At 39.5% G+C, this 14,917-nt stretch overlaps 1 protein-coding gene across 1 annotated transcript in view; it reads right to left on the reverse strand.

Annotated features, from left to right (window-relative positions):
- LOC137243628 (uncharacterized) overlaps positions 1–14,917 on the reverse strand; it is a 154,685-nt gene that overhangs the window by 51,566 nt on the left and 88,202 nt on the right. The gene's annotated exons all lie outside the window — the stretch shown is intronic.

Here is a 14,917-nt window from a genome sequence, read left to right on the forward strand (position 1 = left end):
CGTTATATGGATTGGAAATTTTACAGAAAAGGAGTCAACTTATCAATATCTAGTCAATTAATTGCGCTTCGTCTTTATATTTTTATTTCTCATAAATATTTTTACAATTTCTATGTCAAAATTTTAAAACCAAAGATCAGAAAGAATATGCCTTTATATAAGGCTACATTTTTCGCTGATTTTGTCCATTTATATAAAGAAAATGCTTACAATTTCTCTATTTTCTTTCTATTATGTTTCTTAAAATGGGCTACATAGATTTCAATCTGACTTATCACAACTGGACGCAAAAGGGACTAGAGGGGCTCAATTATGCTCCAATGTAGACAAAAGAGATCAATCGGAGACCGCTCTGTTTAGAGATTAGTCGCACTATTTTTGCAGGGAAGCAACAAGATCGGCTACGTTAGGTGCTTCTTATTAAGAACTGCATGTGATGTACCGAGAGTAATCTACCTTTCGTACCAATGAACAGTGTTAAATTAATCCTTGGGGAAAACATGGCTGGATTGACCACTGACCAGTGTCCTGGATGTGTGCACTCTACGAGGTCGATATATCGACTCGGACCACTTACCTTGTGGCAGCAAATATACGTAAATGCCTCTGTACAGCAAAGAAAGTGTCTGCAGGTGCACAAGTAAAGTTTGCCGACGAAAAGCTGTTAACGAAACAGATAACTGATGATTACCTGATAATGTGGTCGAGCTTTGGGAGTATTTTGCTCTCTCATTACGAACAACCGCTACTGATACCATAGGTTTTCACGGAGGCCGCAGAAAGACAACTTGTACGATGAGTAGTGTCGCGCTGTCTCGAAAAAAGGGCGCTGCCTAAAGGGCCACGCTGCGAACATAAGCAGAGGTATTTAGAAGGAAAAAACGTGAGGCGAAGCGGTTTGAGTGCGAGGCGCTTCAGATGTAGGCTGAAAGAAATGACGGCCGAAAGCTCTACCAAAGATTCTGACCGTTGACGAATAGTTTCAAGATTCCTGCAGAAATAATAATAGTGACGTGGTAACTGACTTGCAGCGTGCGCTTAAGTTGTGGAAGAAGCACTTATTCTTATTGCTAACTTGTGAGGGAGAAGACAAACCCGATAGAATAATTGCCCAGATGTAAAAGGCACTCGACTATAACGAAGTGAGAATGGCAATAACTCGGCTAAAGAATAACAAGGCGCCGGATGGCGACGGACAACCCGAAGAGCTTTTCAAGAATGCAGGTGAATAGTTGGTAAAGAGCAAGCATCGACTACTTTGCAAAATATAGATGGAAGAGCGCGTGCCTTCAGATTAAAATTTAAGTGTGCTCTGCCAAATCCACAAGACAAGCGATACCCCAAAGCGCGCTAATTACCGCTGAATCAGCCTTCTTAACGTAGCTTATGAGGTTATATGAAACGGATTATGCAAAAGAATGAAACCTAAAGTCAAAGAAATAGCTGGCCCTTCCTTATCAGCGCACCTTTAGACCTGTTAAATATAGTATGGACCAGATCTTCACGATGCGCCAGATCCTGAGGAAGAATCGACGTACACCATCACCGACCTTAAAGCAACGCGAAAAGAAATGGCTTGTGTGCTGCTTTGACTGTACTTATGTACGCTGCAAAGTTACTAAGGCTGCGCCAAATGACATAGAGCAACGCCAACAAAATACCTAAATATTAAGACGAACCTCCCCGAGTCATTCGAAACCAAAGGTGACTTGAGATAAGGCTACTATTTTCGTGCGATTTTTTTTAAACTCATCTGGAGAAGATAATTCTAGCAACTTTGTGAAGCCGTGATGGCACATATCTATTCTCTCATGAACATATAAAGAGGCAAAAAAGTGAACCTTGAGGTAAATGAGAACAAGACGAAATACTTGCTGTCATCCAAGAAAGAATCAGCGCATTTGCGCCTTGGCCATGTCACTGTTAATGGATATAAATTGGAGACTGGGGAGGATTTCTTTGTTTGAAAAGCAGCATAAAGAGCGAAAAACCTGCCAGATTAGAAATCAAATGGAGAATACCTCTGGCCAAAAAGTGTTAATTTAGATTGAGTAGCCAATCGCAAGGTAGAGTTTTCTCTCAACGAACAAAAACACGCTCTACAAGTCGCTCATCATGCCAGTCGTGATGTATGACACAGAATCATGAATTGTGCCTAGACAAGACGACACGGAATTTGGAGTGTTCGCGAGAAAAGATCTCCGAAATATTTATGTCCGTGATGCCGACGACGAGTATCAGAGCAGATATAATGGTGAGTTGTATGAGCACCGAGGAAGAAGGCGCTCCTGACAAGAAAGTATTTCGATCGACATCACACTTTGCAAGCAGAGGAAAGCGGAAACTTTCACTGAGTTGGAAACGCGTGGGTTCAAGCATGGAACTCTTACAACCTCAAACTAACAAAGCTGCTTCTATTATAGAGATGACTGCAGACTCATGACGGGTATTCTGACTGGGCACTGCCTTCTGGCGTCACATGCCATTAAATTAGGCTTGATAGCAGATGTAGGAAGTGCGGGTTGGAGGAGGAAACGATCGAGCACGTTTCCTGCTCGTGATCTGAGCTTGCCAAGCTAAAACTCCAGCCATTAGGAGTGACACAGCTGTCAGATCTAGAAGCAGCAAATGGCTTAAGTCCTGTAAAATGCCTAGTATTTCCCAAGTGGACGGAGTTATTTTATAACATAGGTCCTAGGTTTTCAGTTTGGTCGTTAAAAGAAACTAATGGTAAACTACGGACGCATTATGTCCACGTGAGGTCCTCATGGACCGGCCAGTTCAACCTAACCTAACCTCTCAATGAGCTACGAACGTGAAGCTTCACAGATAGGTTAAGACATCGGGACAAAACTCTATCTAGTCCAACTTCGATCTGGATACTGTGACAAGTTAAACTCTTACCTATCCAGAATCAACCCCGATATACAAAATGTATACCCCACTTGCAATGTGCCCCACATGACGCGAACCATCTCTTCAATTGTAATGTGGAACCAACGCCTCTAACACCCCCTCACTATGGTCCACCCCTGTTGAAACAGCAAGTTTCCTTGCACCCCGTTAGATGATATTGATGACAATTTGTGATCGGTCACACCTATTGGATGGGGCTCAGCACTGCTACAACAACAACAACAACATAATCTTATTATTATTGATGTCTTCTTCACGAAACACCAGATATTGGAAAACCTACGAAATTTTCCTACTTGCAGAGGGATGAATAGCTTCGAAAATTTAAAATTCAGGCATTTTAAACAGCCGTTGGCAGGAGGTGGGCTTTCCCAAAAACAGGCATGGGTGATTCCACCTAAAAAGTTTATTTAACGAAAGAAAATACTCGAGGTTTGGTTTCGTGGTTTTCTTTTTATACTCAGTTGAGCAGAGCTCACAGAGTATATTAAGTTTGATTGGATAACGGTTGGTTGTACATATATAAAGGAATCGAGATAGATATAGACTTCCATATATCAAAATAATCAGGATCGAAAAAAAATTTGATTGAGCCATGTCCGTCCGTCCGTCCGTCCGTTAACACGATAACTTGAGTAAATTTTGAGGTATCTTGATGAAATTTGGTATGTAGGTTCCTGAGCAGTCATCTCAGATCGCTATTTAAAATGAACGATATCGGCCTATAACCACGCCCACTTTTTCGATATCGAAAATTTCGAAAAACTGAAAAAATGCGATAATTCATTGCCAAAGGCGGTTAAAGCGATGAAACTTGGTAGATGGGTTGATGTTATGACGCAGAATAGAAAATTAGTAAGATTTTGGACAATGGGCGTGGCACCGCCCACTTTTACAAGAAGGTAATTTAAAAGTTTGGCAAGCTGTAATTTGGCAGTCGTTGAAGATATCATGATGAAATTTGGCAGGAACGTTACTACTATTACTATATATGTGCTAAATAAAAATTAGCAAAATTGGCTGAAGAACACGCCCACTTTTTAAAAAAAAATTTTTTTTAATTCAAATTTTAACAAAAAATTTAATATCTTTACTGTATATAAGTAAATTAAGTCAAAATTCAACTCCAGTAATGATATGATGCAACAAAATACAAAAATAAAAGAAAATTTCAAAATGGGCGTGGCTCCGCCCATTTTCATTTAGTTTGTCTAGAATACTTTTAATGCCATAAGTCGAACAAAAATTTACCAATCCTTCTCAAATTTGGTAGGAGCATAGATTCTGTGACGGTAACTGTTCTCTGTGAAAATGGGCGAAATCGGTGGAAGCCACGCCCAGTTTTTATACACAGTCCACCGTCTGTCCTTCCGCTCGGCCGTTAACATAATAACTTGAGCAAACAACGATATATTTTTACTAAACTTAGCCCACCTACTTACCTGAACTCACTTTATCTTGGTATAAAAAATGGCCGAAATCCGACCATAACCACGCCCACTTTATCGATATCGAAAATTACGAAAAATGAAAAAAATGCCATAATTCTATACCAAATACGAAAAAAGGGATGAAAAATGGTAACTGGATTGGTTTATTGACGCAAAATATAACTTTGGAAAAAACTTTGTAAAATGGGTGTGACACCTACCATATTAAGTAGAAGAAAATGAAAAAGTTCTACAAGGCGAAATCAACAGCCCTTGGAATCTTGGCAGGAATACTGTTAGTGGTATTGCATATATAAATAAATTAGCAGTACCCGGCAGATGATTTTCTGGATCACCTGGTCCACATTTTGGTCGATATCGCGAGAACGCCTCCACATATACATCTAAGGGCCACTCGCTTTTAAAACCCTCATTAATACTTTTAATTTGATATCCATATCGTACAAACACATTCTAGAATCACCCTGGCCCACCCTAATGGCGATATCTCGAAAAGGCGTCCTCCTATAGACCTAATGCCCACTCCCTCTTAAAATGCTCAGTAACACCTTTCGTTTGATACCCATATCGTACAAACATTCTAGAGTCACCCCTGGCCCACCCTAATGGCGATATCTCGAAAAGGCGTCCACCTATAGACCTAATGCCCACTCCCTCTTAAAATGCTCAGTAACACCTTTCGTTTGATAACCATATCGTACAAACATTCTAGAGTCACCCCTGGCCCACCCTAATGGCGATATCTCGAAAAGGCGTCCACCTATAGACCTAATGCCCACTCCCCCTTAAAACGCTCAGTAACACCTTTCGTTTGATACCCATATCGCACAAACATTCTAGAGTCACCCTTGGTCCACCTTTATGGCGATATCTCGAAAGGGCGTCCACCTATAGAACTAAGGATTACTCCCTTTTAAAATACTCATTACCACATTTCATTTGATACCCATATCGTACAACCACATTCTAGAGTCACCCTGGCTCACCCTAATGGCGATATCTCGAAAAGGCGTCCACCTATAGACCTAATGCCCACTCCCTCTTAAAATGCTCAGTAACACCTTTCGTTTGATACCCATATCGTACAAACATTCTAGAGTCACCCCTGGCCCACCCTAATGGCGATATCTCGAAAAGGCGTCCACCTATAGACCTAATGCCCACTCCCTCTTAAAATGCTCAGTAATACCTTTCATTTGATTCCCATATCGTACAACTAGAGACACCCCTGGTCCACCTTTATGGCGATATCTCGAAACGGCGTCCACCTATGGAACTAAGGATCACTCCTTTTCAAAATACTCATTAACAGCTTTCATTTGATACCCATATCGTACAAACATATTCTAGAGTCAGCCCTGGTCCACCTTTATGGCGATATCCCTAAATGGCGTCCATCCATAGAACTATGGCCTACTCTCTCTCAAAATACTCTTTAATACCTTCCATTTGATACACATGCCATACAACCACATTCCAGGGTTACCCTAGGTTCATTTTCCTACATGGTGATTTTCCTTATTTTGTCTCCATAGCTCTCAACTGAGTATGTAATGTTCGGTTACACCCGAACTTAGCCTTCCTTACTTGTTATTAGGTGTACTACTTTCACTAGATGACTGTTATTAATTAAGATTTTATTTCAAGTTCCTTTCATTTATATTTAAATTTAATTTTCAGGCAATTTTCAGTAGGAAATTTCGAATTCCTATAATTAGTATATATGTTTATTTTTAAACGTTTTTGAATTTTTTTTATATTTTTCACTTCGTAATTTTTAAGTGATTTTTTTACGAGTGTAGGAAGGCCATTTCAATATGCCATAAATCAGGACGTGTATACATTTCTTCTTTCTCGGTTGACTTGCTTGTGTGAATTGCTGTGGAAAATGTTTAAACTTGCTATTAACTGTTTTTTAATTATTACTTAAATTGTTGTTAAATACATTGTGGTATGGAAAGTTCACTTACTTTATGTTTGCAAATTTTTATATACTCGCTGTAGGTATATTGATCGTAAAATAGGATCAAAATACCATGGCTATCCAATCCATTTGTAGTGCATAAATCGAAATTGAATCTTTGTGGCCACGTGTAATGCTTTCGCAAACCTATCATGGTCGTTGTTAAGAACTGTACCAGCGGGGAGCACGGAAGCAGTTCTGAGATTCAAGGACGTGAATAGCGCAATACAAAGCTTTATAGCTTCCGAATCCCAATTGTCAAAATCACATAGGCTAGGCGAATCCTGTTACAAATATGAATATACCATACACATATTTAGCAGGCGAGGCTCTGGCGACCTGGGGGCGTGATGGCCTAGAATCATTAAACCTGTCATGTCATCGCCATGGTAATGGTTTCCGAGCTGCGTCGGGCTTGTACCTTTATGGTGCTTTCTTACCGGAACGAACGTGTTCTATATCCGGCAAAGGACCATAAGCATCAATTACACTCAAAAAAAGCCTTGGGTTCGGCCCCTACGGGGAAAATCGCAGGGACTGTGGATTTACTTCGCATGCGCAGGAGTTCATTTTTGGGGTAGCTGACAATAAAGTATACTCAACCCTTTTTCACCAAAGTTGACTATGAAGCATTCGAAGTTGACAATGATTAATCAAACTAAAGAGAATAACGAAATTGTGAACATACAGTATTTTCTTAGTTGTCGCAAACCTGAACACCCTAGCAAACAACTGCTTGATCTAGTTCCGTCTCCAAGAGCGTTGAGGGAACATCTTTGTAATCACTATGGTGAGAACCGGAATACGTTTGATCCAGACAAGCATACGAGCCTTTCCAGCGCGCGCCGTCTCAAAGGGGTTGCCAGCGCAATATATAGCTCCTACAATCCAATTGTCAATCTCAACTTCCCGCGGCGAATCACGTTTCATTAACAGACGAGGATCTGTCGACCCGAAGCTCCTCATGGCACTAGGAGGTGGGGAGGGAGGGATGGCCTTGAAGGTTTAATGTGGCCATATAAATCGTTCCCGAGATGGTCGGGCTAGTACCTTAATGGTCATTTGTTACCCGAAAGTACCGCATCTTTATCCGGCAAAAGACCATCGATAACACTCCCCAAAGCCTGCGTGGAGTGTTTTTATCGTTAATACAACAACAGCAACCATTCTACTATAGTACAAGAAGAAAGAACACTACCAAGGAAGACACGAGTTTCCACATAACACGAACTACATTTTCAATTGTAATTGTTGTAAACTTAACTTCCCTATGGACCAACCCTGTTTAGACTGATAGTTTCCTTGGACTCCCGTGTTAATACATCAAGAACAAATTGACAATAAGGCCACCTCTTTGGAGTAAAGCGGTATCTTCGTTGGAAAGTTGGCAATAAAGTTCGAAAAGAAATTTGAATCTGTTCTTGTATTAAAACTGTGGAATTGTATCATATATCCGGCAGTTTTACAACGTTCAAAACACGATGTAGCGGATTATTTGTGCTTAGGTTAGAATGATAGTGGAACTCACAGTTGAAAAGGGTTTAGATAGACATTGTATCTTACCAAGGCAAGACCTTGTGATTGTACATGCGAGTGCAAGTTAATTTCTTACCAACAATTGACACTGCAGTGTTTGGCCTTTTTTTGCCTTTTCGTTGGGCCGCTGATAACGCAATTCGATCTGTGAGGCAGAGCCTTACATGGCAAATACTCACGTTAAGCATACATATATACTATGCGAGCTCTATCGCCTTTTTCTTTCAGGCAGTGCTTGTTTGCAACTTTCTTATTTTCGGTGGCGAACTTTGCAGGCCAAAACCTCCACCCAGATCATATTTTGTAATTGCGTGAATTTAGATCTGGACTTCTGCGGCGTCATTCCGTTAACGGAAATAATAGAGGCGGAATACTCTTAATCGATATGAAGCTCTAATCTGTGATGGAAATCAGTTACGAGAACCTACTTTGAAATCAAAAAGTTTGTGCTATAGTTTTTTTTTTCAAAGCAATATATTGTGGCGAATGTTGACATTAGTAAATAATCGCAACAACAAAACAGAGCAAGCAGCGACACTTATGTACTAGGCAACGAAGAGATATCTCACACACACACATGTAGTCATCAGCCGAAGTAGTTACTCACACATACACACGCATATGACTAGTATTAAAGAATAAACTATAAATATACATGTATGTAGCTGCTAACCAAGCATGAGATACAAGTGTTCGCGAAAACCGAGAGTATAATAGCAGCGCAAACGGTTTGATTTAAGTACGCTATAAGTTGCAAAGTGAAGTATAAATGTGAAGTATAATTGTACTACCCCCAAAGTAGTCTAATGAATACCATTTTGCAAAACAGTATATTGGAGTTTATTATTCGACAGTTAAGCGATTCGAACGATAGCAGTAGGTTTCAAATAAGTGGAATTCCCCAAAACTCGTTACAGTATATTAACTATATTGCGCTGTTTAAAATTTCCAATATTTAGTTTTGCTCAGTTAAAAATTGTTGAACATGCACACTAAAGTAATAATAGAACCTTAAATTCGTAGCATTCACAAAGTGTCATAACACGTCAAATTGTCGCCAATAATAACCTTACGACATTAAGACTATAGCGCATGCGACGACACTTTGTGAATACCCCAAATATTAAACACGCGCTATAAGATCGTGTTGTGGGGGTAAAGTGGGCGTGCGTGTGCAGTTGAAAAAATTCTTTTATAACATAAACAGTGTCACAGCTTTTGTTTTGATTAGAATTTTGTCTTTGTTTTACTAGTTTAACTGTTTTAAGTTCGACAACTTCGAGGGGTGTTTATATTAAACATGTGTGTATGTAGATATAGCGCTTTATAACGTTAATTGCATGTTTTGTTTCAGTTGTTATTTGTTTTTAATTGTTTTATCTTCCTCGTGTTTTTCATTTATTTGTGTTAACGCTTAAAAACATTGTGGCCTGCGTGTGTTTAACTGTAATGAAATACTAATTTTTTTCACAGTTTTAGCCATATTTTTGTAAGTAATTATTATGTTTGTTGGTTTTTGTAACTTTGTTATTGATTTTTGTATTTGATTTTTGTTGTAAGAATTGTTTATTTATATTTTATAAATACTGTTTACTCCTTGTTATTTTTAGAATAATAAACGAACAAATAAACACAATTTCTGACATAATATTCGAGCCGTTAAAACTTGTTTACAAGAAACAAAGTAATCACACATGTACAAAACAGACAAACACACAACAACATATAAACACAAAACGATTAACGCGCCAAAACAACAAATCCACAAAGAAGGTCAAACGGCTAAAATTACGGACCTTCACCTGCCACAGTCAGCTACACAAATCGATCAGTAAAAATCACCCTCGGTTCTGAATGAACACACAGTACATACATATAACTAAATATACACAAGCATCAATTTTGACAATACCTGCTCATGTACCTACGAACTATAAATACAGGACAAACGACAACAACACATCAGAACGAAAATCGACACTGATGATGGCACTATGCCAAAACCGGTTTTTCTCGAAACCAAATTTAACAAGGGATGACGGAAAATCGTTCCAATCTTATAACTTTAAACGAGCAATTCTTGTACATGTGTATGTTTGTATAGCAGAACGATCTCGGGAACGGCTTAACCGATTTAAATGAAATTTGGCACGGAGATAATGTATCACCTTCTAAGACTTTCTACGTATGTGTTTCCACTCAGAATGTTTCACAAGGTTTCCATCTATTCGAAATTAAAAAAAAAATTGCATGAGATATGCCAATATGGGTATCAAACGAAAGGTATTTCACTCCATATTACAATAGGGACATTTTTGAGTAGGGTTGCGACCTATTCGAAATAAAAAAATGCATGAGATATGCCGATATGGGTATCAAACCAAAGCTATTTCACTCCGCATTACAAGGTGGACATTTTTGAGTAGGGTTGCCATTTAGGGTTGGGATAGTTAGACGAAATAGCACTCTACTTACGCATATTCTATTAAATCTAACACATGATTCGACTTAATTTTCTTAATTTAATTTCACACGCTAATAAAATTGAAATGCGATATAAAGGCACCGTATTTTTGGTAAATATGAAATGAATAATTGCAATTTCTCACAGATTACTATTAGCAAGATTTCTCACCATAGCAAAAAGATATCTTACCATGGTAATTTGCTACCGTTGAACACTAGTTCAATTCAATTTGACGACATCTAACCGTTTAACTACTTACCAACCGATCGTGCTTAGGAAGTAAGTTGACATTTAATTAAACTAACTGATAGTTGTCATTCGTGAAATTTACAATAATAAAATTGTTAGACTTTCATAGTGTATAACTAAAAAAATGTTTGAAATTAATAATTCTATTTTTAGGGAAATCAAATATTGGTAAGTAAAAATATATAATATATGTACATATAAAAAAAGTAGAGTTTGATTAGTGATGACATGTAGAACAAAGTATGTTATGCGGCATACTCGAAGATTGCCGAACAAAGCTCGGTCGCCCAGGTACTATACATTATGTAAATAACATTGATTTTGGACGAACGCAAATAATAACGGTAATGCAACAGTTTTAGTGGAATTTTTAATATGAAAATTTTGAAAATTTAAAATCCTTTCTTTAAATTTACACTATTTTCATACTTAGTTCGCAACATATAATTTCATAGACTCTATAACCAACACTTTATAGTCCAATAACAAATATAACTTCTTCTTTTGTCATGCGCCAAAAACAGCTTAAGTCAACATAAGCTAATACCTCGCCTAACTTGTATCGACTTAAGCTGTTAGTGCTTATGACCATGGATTCTTCGCCCAAAAGCAATTACATCTCAAATCTTATTCTTACATTCTACTTTCTTTTCTTTTGTTTCTTGCATTGCAAATCCATCAATTACAATATTTAATTAATTTATTTATTATTGGTTTGAAATATTTTGCGAAAAAAGTAAAGTAATTGTCTTTATTTGTAATGCAATCTAATTTCAACTACATAATTTTGGCAAAACCGAATCTCGCTGGCATTCGTAATTATGATAACTGCGCAGAGTTGCGAATATAAAGTAAAAAATACTTTGTATACGCTTGCAACTCTGCGCAGTTTTCACAATTACGAATGCCGGCGAAAGATTGTTACATACATCCATATACAATACATATAATACATAAAGTAATAAGAATCAGGTAAAACAACAGTTGCAATAAATACTGAAAATGCTAAAACTTCTTTGTATATTATTTAAGTAATATTGTTTCAAAGCAACATTTTCTTGAATGTTTAAGTATTTTCGTTTGGTAAGGAAAAATGGATACTTTAGGGGGGGGGGGGGGGGGGGGTCCAACTTTGTAAGCTGACATAATCAGGTGAAAACGACTTCATAGCTTAAACAGACATCAAACGGAAATGTGAAGCTTTTCAAAGCCAACGAAGGATTAAAAAAAAATAAAAAAAATTTTTTTCCGAAACCCTCTCAACATAATCTTTAAATTTAGTGGCGGACATTAGCAACTTTTTTTACGACTCAGTCTAATGTGCATGTATGTATGTAATACAGTGTATTAAAGGGGAAATTGGCATAATTTTTAACTGAGAAATTGTTGAAATAGTTTCAGCACGTTGACGTGCGCTTAAAACAAAAATTTAAAGGGGTTTTTCATAACTAAAGCTAAAACATAAATATAGCTTTGCAAGTTAGAACTTTCCGAAATGATTCAAACAATGTATACTGAAAGGAGTTTTCGTTATCCTTCGTCAAATTTGGTTTCCGAACAAACAGATTTCGCCGTTGTGCCGTCTTCAGTGCCCGTTCGTTCTCTCGTTTCATGCTATTGTTTTGAGCAAAGCTGTTATACCCTGACGAGTATTATTGACAATGCGATAATCCCTTGCGGGTAAGGAGTAATGAATATGCTCGCGGTAGGTATATCGATCGTAAAATACGATGAAAATACCATGGCTATTCAATCCATTAGTGGTGTATAAATCGAAATCAAATCATTGTGGACACGTGTAACGCTTGCGCGAACCTATCATGGTCGTTATCAAGAACTGTACCAGCGGGGAGCACGGAAGCAATTCTGGAATTCAAGGACTTGATAAGCGCAATACAAAGCTTTATAGCTTAAGAGCTTCTGAAATCCAATTGTCAACCTCACCTACGGGAGTTGATTCCTGTTAAAAATATGAATGTATCATATACATATCGCCTGCTAAATATGGCTCTGGCGACCTGTGGGTGGTATGGCCTAGAAGGGTTAATGTGGTTGTTGTTGGTGTTGAAGCAGTTTGCTCATGTTGATCGTTTCCGAGTTGAAGGTTTATGGTGCTTTGATACCGGAGCGTACCTGATCTATATTTTACTTATATCCGGCAAAGGACATAAGTATCGATAACACTCCAAAAAGCCTTGGGTTCGGCCCCTACGGGGGAAAATCCCAGGGACTCTGGTTTTACTTCGCAGGTGAAGGAGTTCACTTTTGGGCGAGCTGACAATAAAGTATACTCAACGGAGCTATGCAGTTTCTACTTCGCCGAAGTTGACAATGATTAATCAAATTGAAGAGCATAACAAAATGCTAAACAGACAGTTTTTTGCTTAGTTGTCACAAGCCTGGACACCCTAGCAAACAACTGCTTGATCTTGTTCCGTCTCCAAGAGGGTTAAGGGAACATCTCTACAAGCACTATGGTCAAATCCGGAATACATTTGATCCACACAAGAATAAGAAGGCCCTGAGCGAAATCAACACAGAATGGGTAATCGCCTTTGCCAGTATGCGCCCGGTGTACCCGCTATCAATATACACCATCCTACTCTTGTAGGGTGGAGCCGTGTGTAGAAGTCCACGGAAAGCTTCTGACCGCCATTCACCTGGGAATTGTCAGAGCGATTCTTTTGCATGTGGTTCAACCAGCTCACTACCGCCGGTCGCTTGCGGCCAAGTATCCTTTGGGTAGCCGCTAAACGGATGTGCTAATGTGAGAGGGCGACAACCTGGCTAGGCCACTCTGATATAATCGGTTTAAGGGCTAGCCGGGGAAGATCTCATCGGCAGCGTCTGTACTCTAGGTGCGGCTGCAAGTGGGCGTCTGTCTTGGGGCAAGCGGCTCGCTATATAAACGTGCAAGTAATATTTTCACCCCCGCTGAGCGGGTTGTGCGCTGGGCTTGGGACCCGCCACGTAAAACCATACTCCAATGAAATATAACAACAAGCCTCGGATAAATACACTCTCTATTGATGACGACCATGCCAAACGTTTGAAGGACAATGAATAGAGGGCATGCACCTGGAACGTCCGCTCCCTGAATGGGATTTGTGCAGATGCCCGGCTGGTTGGTGTCCTCCTCAAAGCAAAATCTGACATCACCGCCATCCAAGAAATGGACGAAGCAAGGAAGAAAGAGGATCAAAAATTGTGACATCTATTGGAGTGGCCATACGAATAAGCGCAGTTTCGGCTTCGGATTCGTGGTGGGAGAGAGACTTTGTCGCCAAGTTCTGGCGTTCACATCTGTAGACGAACGTCTCGCCGCTATCCGAATAAAAGCAAAATTGTTTAATATATCATTAATCTTTGCCCATGCGCCGACAGAGGAGACAAACGATGAGGTGAAAGACACTTTTTATGAACAATCAGAAAGCACATACAAGCGCTGCCCCCGTCATGATATAAAAGTAGTGGTTGGCGACTTTAACGCCAGGGTGGGCAAAGAAGGTGTTTTTGGCCCTACAGTCGGAAAGTTCAGCCTACACAATGAAACTTGTCCTAACGGACTGAGGCTGATTGACTTGGCCGGTGCTCGAAACATGGTCATATCCAGCACGAAGTTCATGCATAAAAAGATACATCAAGCTACATGGCTGTCTCCTGATCGAAATACTCGCAATCAGATCGATCACGTTGTGATAGACGGACGGCATGCCTGTAGTGTTTTAGATGTGCGAACGATCCGAGGAACTAACATCGACTCGGACTCTCGATGCAGCCAAAATACGCACCCGCCTCAGCGCGGCTAAAACCAAGGAACAAAAACCACAAGGAAAGCTAGACGTCGAAAAGCTTCAATCACAAAAGACTGCCAATAATTTCGCAACTCGACCCTCACGCCTGCTCTCTGAGAGCACAACTCAGCCTAAAGGAATACAGTAGCAGTGTGAGCATATTTCCAAAGCACTTCGTACTGCAGCCGAGGAAAAAATTGGTTAACGGCGGCCACGAAAAACAACTGATACGATAAAGAATGCCGCGTTGCAACCGAAAGAAAAGACGATGCCTACAGGGCTACGTTAAAAGCGGGCGCGACAAGAGGAGTGTGTGAACGCTATCGTGAGTTGAAAAGGGAAGCGAGACGCCTTTTCAGGAAGAAAAAGGCAGAAGCAGAAAGGCGTGAGTGCGAGGAGCTTGAGCTGCTAACCACCAGGAATAACGCCCGAAAATTTTACCAAAAAATACGGCGGCAGACGGAAGGTTTTAAGACCGGGGCAAACCCCTGTAGAAACGAAAACGGGACCTTGTAACTGATGTCCAGAGAGTGCTTAGATT

This window comes from Eurosta solidaginis, chromosome 3, assembly GCF_040869045.1.
Source record: "Eurosta solidaginis isolate ZX-2024a chromosome 3, ASM4086904v1, whole genome shotgun sequence".
Classification (NCBI taxonomy): domain Eukaryota; kingdom Metazoa; phylum Arthropoda; class Insecta; order Diptera; family Tephritidae; genus Eurosta; species Eurosta solidaginis.